We start from the raw sequence: 11,738 nt of genomic DNA on the forward strand, positions 1-11,738 counted from the left end.
CTTTTGCTCGGGGCCCAGGTTTGATTCCCAGCACCCACCTGGCAGCTCACAGCCGCTTGTACCTCCAGTTCCAGGGGTCTGATGCCCTTTTCTGCAGCCCCACTGCACATACACAGCACAGACACATAAAAATAATCTTTAAAAAAATTAATATTTTAAAAAGCTGGGTGGTAGTGGTGGCGGCATATGCTTTTAATCCCAGCCCTTGGGAGGCAGATGCAGGCAGAATCTCAGAGTTCAAGGCCAGCCTGTCTACAGAGTCCAGGAAAGCCAAGGCTACACACAGAGAAAGCCTATCTTGAAAAACCTAAAAATGGGGGAGGGGGAGGAAAAGAGGGTAGGGCTGGGAGGAAAGGAGGAAAGGGGCAACAAGGATGTAAAGTGAATCAAATAAATAAATGAGAAAAAATTAAAAGAAGAAAAAAAAGCTTAAAAAGAAATAAAGACCCTGTGTCATAAGACCCGATTTAAATAAACAAAACATCAAGACCCTATCTAAAACCTAAGCCCATCCTCAAATCCCAAAGCCTGTCATCTTGTCACATCCTCTATCATCACAGATCTTCTGAGGTCATTATTCTGAGCTCTGACTCAGGCCCTTCTATCCCTTATCAGCCAGAATGAGCTGTAGGAGATACTATGACACTGAGACCACCTCTCAGGATACTAAGGTTTCTCAGGGTTCAGTGATGTCTCCCTCTAAATCCAGGGACCCTTGGGAGCTTTCTTTGCCTTAGCACAAGTACCTAGGACATGGCTATGGCCACAGGGTTCAGACACCATTTTTGGCAGTCGCGGAAGGCCTTTTTCTTAGGCTCTTTCCTTCTTCACTCATCCTGGTCCTTGGAACCCTTAACCCAGCAAGACAGTGTTCTGCTTATAGCTCCGGGGCCTAATCATGGTCACTTTGTGACTCCGGTGGCCTGGTTGGAAGATCCAGTATTGACTTAAGTGCCCCTGTGGGATGAGAGGTCGCTGGACTGGAAAGACTGCTCACTTCAGCCTCCTGGAAACCTAGCCTGCCTACTCAGCCATCACTCGCCATTTAGACTGCCTCCTTCTCTGGGAGTGAGCCTTGCCTTGCATCTCCCAGCTACCAACGGGCTGAGATTAGATGTCAGGGCACATTTCGCTTCCAGAGGGCAGGCAGGGACTGCATCAGGTCTTGCATGCTGCTGAGCAACAGTTAGTGGACTTATGAGGATTTGTATTAACGCCTGGGCGCTTCTGTCTGAAGGTGGAGGGGATCCAGAGAAAAAGTAGATGCCATTCTCTGGGGCCTAGACTTTGGGGCCAAAGCCAAGGCGGGGAGGGCTCTGTGGTAAGTTCCCAAGACCATGAGAGCCACCAGGTCCTCTGTCCATGTGTTCTGAGATGGTGCCTTTGCGCCCTTTCTGTCGCCTCTGCAGCCTCCTCCCAACTGTCCCTTGATTTCTTTGTTGTTGGGTTTTTATTTGATTGTCTGAGGCAGGGTCTTGGATGTAACCTTGGCTGATCTGGATCTCACTATTTAGACCAGGTTAGTTTCAAATTTGTGGTAATTATCCTGCTTCAAGCTTCTTAGTGCTGGCAACAGAGGAGTGTGCCTCCATGGCCATTTTGTTTGTTTGTTTGTTCGTTTGAGACAGGTTGGCCTCGAACTAACTAACTCACTGTATAGCTGAGAATGGCTTTTCCTTTCTGATTCTCTCGCTCCCACTTCCCAAGTATTTGGATTCCAGGTAGGCACTAACATACGCAGGGTTTTTTTTTTGTTTTGTTTTGTTTTGTTTGAGACAGAGTTTCTCTGTGTAGCCCTGGCTGTCCTGAAACTCACTCTGTAGACCAGACTGGCCTCGAACTCAGAGATCCACCTGCCTCTGCTTCCCCCTAGTCCTGGGATTAAAAGCATTCGCCATCACCATGCACCTCAAGAAAGGGTCTTACTCTGTAGCCCAGGCTATCCTGAAATTCACTACGTAGCCCAGGCTGGCCACCTCTAGCCCACAGAAATCTTCTAGCTTCAGCTCCCTCCGTGCGATAACTACTACACCCAGGTTGTTTGACTTTGCGGCTAGAGTTTTGTTCTGTAATTCAGGGTGGCTTCAACTATGTGGTCCTCCTGCCTCAGCCTCTTAAGCACTGGGATTTCAGGAATGTGTTACATTAAAAGTCTCCCCTTGAGAGTGAGGTGGTTTTTGTTCCCTGAACTGGGCAATCAAAGATGCTGTGTCCGGGGCTCTGGGAAGGGGAGGTGGTAGGCTTGAGTCTACAAGTTTCTCCACTTCTGAGGAGCAACAATGCCAAGAGGAGACCGGAGACAAGCAGGCACCCCAGGCCTCCCCGAATCGCACTCGGGTCCTGGGAAATTTTTGGAGGTTGGAAAGAGCGGATAGAATTTGTTCCTCGTAATTATGGGGCTGGGGACCAAACCCAGGACTTTGCAAATGCTAACACAGTCCACTTAGCACCCTCAGGACTAGTTCCATAAATCCAAGCGGCAGCTCAGCATACCAGAGCAGAGCCCTGGTGCTCAGAGTCTCTGTGTGCTTTTGGGTGGGAGGAGGGGCCTCAGGAGGGAGCGGAGAGCCCTTCCTGCTTCTCTACAGAAAAGTTCAAGATGTGAGGGGTTAGAGGACATGGGCGGGGGGGGGGTCAGAGGACACCCCAGCTGGGCCTGAACTTTGTCAGGTGGAGAGAACACACAGGTTAGGAGATACTAGGGGACCCTGGAAATCAGAGGTTCAACATGAGGTAGAGAGAAGCTGGTGTGTCGTGGGCGTTGCCTGGGTGCAGTGCTTGCACTTGGAAGGCTGAGGTGGGAGAATCCCAAGTTCAAGGCTAGCCTAGACACAAAATGAGTTCCGGGCTAGCCTGGGTTACCCTGTGAAACACTCACGCTCTCTCTCTCTCTCTCTCTCTCTCTCTCTCTCACATACACACACACAAATGAGAGAGAAGTGGCATGCACATGAGAGGCAGGCTCTCCCTGGCTTCCCCGCCCCTCGCTCCTCCTGGGTTCTCTCAGGGCCTTTGCTGGCTCTTCCAGTCCCCAGCGGTGACTCACCGCCACCTCCCCCTCACACACGCACACAGACCCTGCAGACATTCCAGGCTCAGCCTGCCTCAGTGGCCTGCTGACTCAGAGCAGGCCTTCCCTGCCTTCGGTTCTGCTTTTGAAGTCCTCTTGTCTCCAAGCTCCCTGGCTGACTCAGAAGGTCCCCTCCCTGATCCCTCTTACACCCCTGCAGAGCAGGAGACCAGAGGTGACACACACCCGAACCCAAAACAACGACAACAAAAACCACAAACTGCCAACAGTTCACAAACTGCCTGCACCTCTAGCATCAGGGAAGCCGAAAGACTCTTCACACCTCTGTGTGCATCCTACCCACTACACACGTGTGCGCGCACACACACTCACGCAGGTAAAAATAAAATAAATATGTGACTATTTTAAAATCATGTTTAGGGCTAGCAGAGTGGCTCGAGGTTGGGAGTGTGCACTGCTGTCCTGCAGAAGACTCAGGTTCGATTCCTGGCACAGGCTGTCCACGGCTGCCTCTAACTCTGGGTCCAGGAAATGCAATGCTTTTGGTTTCAGCAGGCAGCTGGAAACACACACACACAAACCACACACAGATATCACACACCATACACACACACAATTTAAGTTAATTTTTATTTTTAATTACTATTATTATTATTATTATTATTATTATTTTTTTTTTTTTTTTTTTTAGACCATGTCTCACTTTGCAGTCCTGGCTGGCCGGGGATTTGCTATGTAAACCAGGCTGACCTGGAACTCACAAGAGTTCTGTCTGCTTCTGCCTCCCGAGTGCTGTGATTAAAGGAGTGCATCTCCATGCCTTTAGCATTATTGGTCTTTTTTGTTTGCTTGCTTTTGCCTTTTCGTTTTTTTCCTCAAGATGGGGTCTCTCTGTGTAGCCCTGGATCTCTTGGAACTCACTCTGTCAACCAGTCTACCTTCGATTTAGAGACCTGCCTGTCTCTGCCTCCCGAGCGCTGGGACGAAAGGCGTGCACCACCGTACCCAGCTAAACTTTTAAGCTTCATTCATTCATTTGTGTGTGGGTGGGCACCTGCATGCCACAATGCATGGAGGTCTGAGGACAACTCTGGGAAGTGAGTTCTCCTTCCGTGGTGTTCTTCCTGGTGCTTGAACTCAGGCCTTCAGGCTTGGAGGCAAGCACCTTCACCTTCTGAGTTATGTCTTGCTGCCCCACGGAGCTTTTGTTATTTATTTTAAAAACATAAAACTAAACCAGGCAGTGGTGGTGCATCCCCTCGATCCCAGCACTTCTGAGGCAGATGCAAGAGGATCTCCCTTGAGCCCAACTGGCTCTACACAGCGAATTCCAGGCTAGTCAGGGCTACATAGTGAGGCCCTATCCAAAAATAGAAAAACTTAAAAAAACATAAAAGCAATATAAAAAAATAAACCTGTAGAAAGGCTTCAAGGAAATGGGAGGAAATGAGAGAGGAGGGTGGGGTGTGTCACCAAAATGTATACACACATATAAAACTTTCAAAGAATAAATGAAAAGCTATTTTCAGAGCTGGAGAGATGGCTGCTCTTCCAGAGGTCCTGAGTTCAATTCCCAGCATCCACATGGTGGCTCACAACCATCTATAATGAGATGTGGTACCCTCTTTTTCCCTGTAGGCACACGTGCAGGCAGAATACTGTATAAATAATAAATAAATCTCAACACCAATGTATATAAAATAAAAATAAATTAAAAAAAAATCATACTCCCTCCCTCTAGGCATGCTGGGAAGCATAGGGTATCCATTCCTGGGATGTTCAGAAGATGGAGACTCCTTCCCCTGCAAGGCAAGGCTGCATAGGCAAATTTCTTTTTCTTTCTTTCTCATAGCCCCAGGTGTCCTGGAACTCCCTACGTAGACCAGGCTGGCCTTGAACTCACAGAGATCCATCCACAAGTGTCTGCCTTCTGAGTGCTGGGATTAAAGGTGTACACCACCACATCAGGATTGTAAGGGCAAATTTCAATGTCTTTGCCTTTGGTGGAATTTTGCAATTTGTATAGAGCAGACATTCTGTGTGTGGCCATGGAATCTTTTGCTATTACTTGATCAATGAATTTTTTTGATAGGTAGCATTTTCTTTTTCAAACCACTGGGCTCATGGAGATAGAACAGAGGGTCTCTGTGTGGTGAAAATAATGGAAACCAGTCACTTAGAGAGAGGAAGTGGCACGGATGCTGTCCTGTGGTTTCCAGTGTGTCGGAGAACAGGATCCCACACCGAGAAGCTCTAGGACTGATGAAGGAGATTCTCCGGGCTTCACCTCCAGAGGATTGCAGGGTGGCTAAGGAAAGGGCTCAGGGTCGGAGAGTGGTGATGCGCCTGCAGGATTCGGGACTTAAGGGCCACGTGAGAATCTGTGTGCTCGTTCCCTTGCCTTTTCTAGTGATGGCTCCTAAGTCTCAGCGCCCCGTACCATCTCATTTTACTATGAAGACATGTATAATTAATCAGACCGTTAGCTAAAGTCAGGCCACATCCGGGATTGATCTGGCGAGTTGCAGTTAACCTTCAGCTCTGGGTGCTAATGGAAGAAATTCTGGTGGCATGGAATCTCGGGACATCAGATGAGCTTAAACAACCCTTGATTTGGTTTGCAAGAGTATTCTTGGATGGTTCGTTTGAATGTTCATTTGATGTTTTAATAGTTTACTGTAAAATATATACTGGATTCTGTCTGGAGATCTTGAAAATTATGAGAAGGGAAGGAAGGAGATGGAGAAAGAGAAGATTAATGAGTGGTATTTCTAAAGAGAATTATCAGAGTTCTTATTTCAGTGTTTCAGCCACCCTCCCATTGCTGGAGTTTCTTATCAGAGTTCTCTCTCTCTCTCTCTCTCTCTCTCTCCAGAGTCTCACATTGGCCAGGCTGCCTTCAGTCTTACCACTAGATAGCTGAGGGCGAATTTGAACTCCTGCTCCTCTTTTGTCCACCTTCCAAGTCTTGGGATTATAGGCTTGCAGATGCTGGGCTCTAGTATGACAGCTCTGTAATTAATAAACAGAATGTATAAGGTGTACCCACTTCTCCTGAAAAATAATCAGAACCTGTACGTAGCTGCCACACAGCTCCCTATTTTTGAAGTACTCCACTGGTCTCTCTGTGATCCTCTCTGCAGGAATCAAGCGCATTCTGCTCTCTTTGGTTCACTTCTTTTGGATGTATAGCGAAACAATTTACTGCTTAGTTTTATGCATTCTTGAACTTACAGAATTAGAACCGTAATGCATGTAATTCCTCACTTTCAGAGCTTTGGGTCACTGTGAGAGTCAGCCACGCTGGTGCATGTCCTTTCTTTCATTGTTGCTGCTCATGGCTACCCCACGGCACGGTTATGGCAGGCTTTAGGGGTTTCTGGGTTGTCTGGGTTATGACAAATGTCGCACTAAATATCATTTTATTAAGACTATTACATTTCTTCACTGTGTTGTGTGTGCACGTGCAGATGGGTGCATGGGTGCTTGCACCTACAGAGATGGGTTCTCCCTTTGCATCATGTGGGTCCTGGGGATTGGGCTCAGGTTCTTGTCCACAAGCATCTTTACCTTTGAGCTCTTCCACCGGCCAAGCTATGGTGTATGTCTACAGGGATTAATGTGTACAACATGCCCTGCTTTTAAACGGCTTTTCACTTTCCTTCCTTCCTTCTTTCCTTCCTTCCTTCCTTCCTTCCTTCCTTCCTTCCTTCCTTCCTTCCTTCCTTCCTTCTTTCCTTCCTTTCTTCCTTCCTTCCACTATATAATCCTGGCTGGTTGGCCAGAAACTCACAGAGATCTGTCTGCCTCTGCTTCTGTATCATGAATGCACACATCACCTGGCTAAAGAGTGTTTTTATTGTTTTTAAAATTGTTCTTTCTAATTATTCAAAAGGTTTAAAAATCTTTTATACAATCACATGGAATGTAAGTGCAAGATGCTATTTTACTATATTCTATTTTTATTTTTCTTTCTTTCTTTCTTCTTTTCTTCTTTCTTTCCTTCTTCTTCCTCTTTCTTTTCTTCTTCTTTTCTGATATAGGTTCTCTTTAAATAGTCCTGACTGTCCTGGAACCACGCTGGTCTCAATCCCACTGAGATTCACCTGCCTCTGTTGCCCAAGTGCTGGGGTTAACAGTGCACTATTTCACTCTGTTCTTTCTAGCAACAAATCTTACAATTCTTTTTCAAATCAAATTTTACCTTCATGACCTGCTTAATTTTAGATTTAATTTATAGCACTATTAAAACTGTTTTTGTTGTTTTGTTTTTTGCCTTCTCTTAGAACTGGTAGCTAGAACATTCAGTTATCAACGATCTGATATGAGTAAGAAGGGAACCCCAGAGGATCTGGGGAATCACCAAGAAGAGAAGCTCTTTCAAACTGACAGTTTTGAATGACATAACAAAATAAGCCATCTTTATATATGTTTAATGGGGTCTGAGTGACACTCCCAGAAGGAAGATGCTAAGATGCTCTTAGCAGAAAGCAATAAGTAGAGTTTTTCTTTGGGATTGCTACCCTGGCTGTTTGGCCCCAGGGGAACCCAGCATGGCAAGGGATGTGGCAAGCAGCTGAGGAGGTTGCCTGCCTACCTAAACCCTGGGTGGAGAAGGATTCTCAGGCTGTCTGACACCACTCAGGAAACGGGCTCAGCAGTTGACACAGAGCACAGGACTACCATGAGCACAGAGCTAGGGCATGACAAGCCCAGGGGTGTCCCTCCGTTGCTATTTTTCCTGTGGAACAACGACTCTTTTCAGTGTGATTGTGCTGTGTTATTTTTTACTTTAGAACAAAACAACAATCACCCAAAAGCTGCATTTTACCTAATCATACCGTCCCCTCCTTGTCAGACAGAATCACGTTTACTCAATGTATTTTTTGGTTGACATCTGTCAACAATGTGTTAAACTCCCTGGGTGAGGCATAGTCCTTGTTCTCAAAGATCTCTTATGTATCTGAAAACAAAATTAGTCTTAAGCAACATGAGACTGGGAAAAACCATGCAAAGATGTCAAAGTGTCCGGTGATGACTGTTCTCCAGTGAATGCTGGGAATGTAAGGGTGAAGGCGTTCTGGGCTCTGTCGTCCTGGAGTTCTCAAAAAAAAAAAAAAAAAGCACCTTTCCTATTTTTGGAATTAATTCAAGCATCTCTGCATCCTCTCTGGTACCAGAGATAATGGTTTGAATGTTAACAAGTGGGAGAGGAAAGGGAAGGGGAAAGAAAGAGAAGTGTGGATAAGCATATTGATTAAGAAGAGGGAAGACAAGAGTTGAGGGGCAGGGGTCAGCAGCACAATAAACGGGGAAAGGGGAGCAACAGTGAGAAAAGAAAAACTGAAAGGAGGGTAAAGGTAAGGGGGGAGGGGGAGAGGAATTGACAGTGTCGGCAGCAGGAAGAAAAATGGAGGAACAAAAGGAGAGGGGGAGGAAGGGAAAGGGGAGTGGAGGGGGAGGGGCGGGGAGGAAGAGGAAGGGAAAGGGATGGGGTCAGGAGCTTCATTTGAAATCAATTTAGAAATAAGTCTGATATCGGTCTCCTGTATACTTTGAAAACACATTGCAGAAATTAAAAGGTTAAAAAAAATAAATTATTCAGTAATTTAACACAAAAATATTCTGAACAGATATTTTCTTATGTTATGTTCAAGAGTGGAAATAACAAGAGTTGTCATAATAAGAATTTATTTAAAACTTGGAGTGTTTCTGGAAGAGGTGTATGAATCAAAAAATTGCCTAAATTGACTGCTGAAAACCAGGAATCATAACCTGGTTTGGTCAAGAAACCAAATGTGAAGGCAAAACCACGTAGGTGTTTTGAATCTTTGCTGTTTGTAAAACTGGTTTGTAAATGGAAGAGTGACGTGGTGGCTTTTAGTGATTTTTTTTTATCCCCTATGTGTGTGTGTGTGAGAGAGAGAGGGAGAAAGAGATGAAATACTAGTGAAATGACCCATGTACTGATTTTTTAAATTAAAAACTAAAAACTAACAGCAACATTTTCCCCTAAGAGCCAGGCAGCTCCTGGGGAAGAGGTGTTGGGGGGGGGGAAATCCTTCCAAGGTTAAGAGTAGAAAAAACAATTGATCTTAACAAGACTGAAACTTGGAGAAAGCAAATGAAAATGATTTACTTGTTAGCTAGAAAAATATTGTCTTTAAAATGCATGGATTTTAAACACATTGGGAAGCTCAGCTTGAGTTTTAACTTTGTCTGCTTGACATCCCAAAGGGTTCATTCTGAATCAAAATACTTTAAATACTTAGAAGATACTCTGGTTTCAAGGATGGAATCACCTCATTACTACTTCCATGTTAATGTTTAGGAATAGATTCTCTGTTTTCATAATTTTGTTTTATTTGAAAAAACAAAACAAAACAAAACAAAAAAAACAACACTTGTCTCTTCTGGAACTTCAGTTTCCTACAAATGAACTCAGAGATCTACTTTGCATTCTGTGCCACAGGGCACAAAACTGCTCATTATCTTTGACCAAATGACTTTGGGGTAAAACAGAAAATGCAAAAGCAACAGGAGTATGAAGAGTAATGTAGACTATTTTACCTCTATTAAAGATGCAGGGTAGGGCTGTTTTATTAGCAAAATGAATGTGGAAACATGCATTAAAAATAAAAAAGTTACTAGGAGAAAGTATTTACTTCCTTGCTTTAAGGTTTCCACATAGATTCTGAGTCAAAAAAAAAAAAATTAAGGTTTTGTCACACACACAGTGAAACAAGTGATTGTTCTCCCCGTTGAGCCCTAGCTTTACAATTAAAAAGCATTCCTTTAAAGGTTTAAAACATGTCTGAATGAATGATGATTTAAATAAGGAAAATGGTCTTTTCTGCTATGACCCTCTATATTTCATGAGATATCCTACACATAATCACCCTTATCTTTTTGAGGAGAAAATGCTGCCTGTCCTTTAAAACTGGGACTAATTTATGCTTTCTTAAAGTTTACAGGCATCTAAAAGGAACCACACTTCAAAGTGCAGAAAGAAAACATCCCAAGGCAGTATCAACAATAAAACAGGCAAACAACAACAAAAATAAACAACACATAAAGCAGACCAAGAAACCCTCAAAATGTCCAGAAACTTTGAAGTCAGAGCTGTCAGGAAATGTTTTTTGATTTTTGATTTTGTCCATCTCATAGCAACCATAATTATATAAAAATTAACTATGATTCACCAGAAAACAAAAAATATATAATTCTATTGTAAAATATTTCCCTAACAGCTTTCTAGGGTTTTGTTTTGTATTTTTCCTTTGTGTGTGTTCTCTCGTTTATAGAACATATCAAAATTTTAAGACAGAAACGATTGGCATATGTTAGATTTAAATTGCAAAATGTCTTGAGGATTTATCCAAAGGAGTTAATACAAAAGCAGGAAAAATTTTTATGTACAAAAATATCTTTTCTGCATTATTTTCCCCTCCTGCACCCCTTAGAGAAGTTTTTAAAAAGTGTTAACTTATTTGTAATAAGTGATTTGTACCTACTAGCCTGAATAAAACACATGGTTCTGAAAACTCTGAGGCAATGTGATGAGAATTGTGGTGCACCAGCCAGTAAAAAAACAAAGACAGAAAGATAAAATAGAAAACTGTCTGTTACAAGTTGAAAGATGTTGGCAAGAAATATTTGAAAATAAGTTGAATTTGTGTTTGTTTAACGTCAGAATTGTTGGAATTTTTTTTATTTTTTTGGAATGACTTTTTCAATTTCCAACTTTGTAAAAAATGGCTTTATTTTTTACATTTTTTTTCCCTTTGAATGTTCAAACTAAAGGAAAATAGGGACAGAATTATGTCCTTAAATGGAATCTAGTTTCAGTGTTTAAAAGCTAGAGGAGAGGAGTTGAGCAAACACTTTCCTAGGAGAAAAACCTAAGAGACAAAAGCAAGAAGTGTGGTAACAGTGAATAATACCACATAATAAATGTAATTGTTTAAGAGAAATTTCTCCTTCTGGTGTATTTTTAAGTCATACATTTTTACTGTTAATATTCACTTTTCCTTAAAAAGTAGGGGGAACCCCCCACAATGTCTGTGTTTAACACCAAACCCAAAGCAAAACACTCCAAGAGGGAGCTGAAATGTCTTGTCTTCTCCTCCACTAACCTAGGAATGTGAGTCCTAACAAGAAAGAGCCCTTCTGGCAGGTTCCTTTCAGCGATGGGAGTATTCACTGCAGAGGAATGAAGCATCTCCAGCCCCAGCCTAAAACAGTCAGGTCACTGAGGAGGCAACCTTAGGTGGGGGCTTTAAATCTGTACCTCACCCCAGCTGCCCCTACTCTCGCCTCCTTAAAAACCTCTGCAGCCCTTGACTGTAAACACAGAAGCCCTGTTTTGTGGGGGGAAGGGATAGGGTGGGGGAAAGGATTAGAACTTAGTGAAACAGCTAACTTTAAAAAGAAATCAGTGTGAATAGAAATAATTGGGACTTTGTCAATGAAATAATTTTAAAAGATTTTCAAAATACCGTGGAAGCAGTCTATTCTGAAATTTCTATTTTTTTTCCTTCTGTCATTTAAAAAAAAAAAAAAAACCAAATCCCACAAAACCAAACAACTGATTAGTTCCAGCTACCATTTACATTATTTCTTAAATGGAAAAGTCAACCTAAAAGTGAATCGAACCAAATTACTATTTTTAATAGGTTTGTTTCTCTTGAACTCTAGGACAGAAAAG

This window comes from Meriones unguiculatus, chromosome 7 (genome assembly GCF_030254825.1).
Source record: "Meriones unguiculatus strain TT.TT164.6M chromosome 7, Bangor_MerUng_6.1, whole genome shotgun sequence".
NCBI lineage: Eukaryota > Metazoa > Chordata > Mammalia > Rodentia > Muridae > Meriones > Meriones unguiculatus.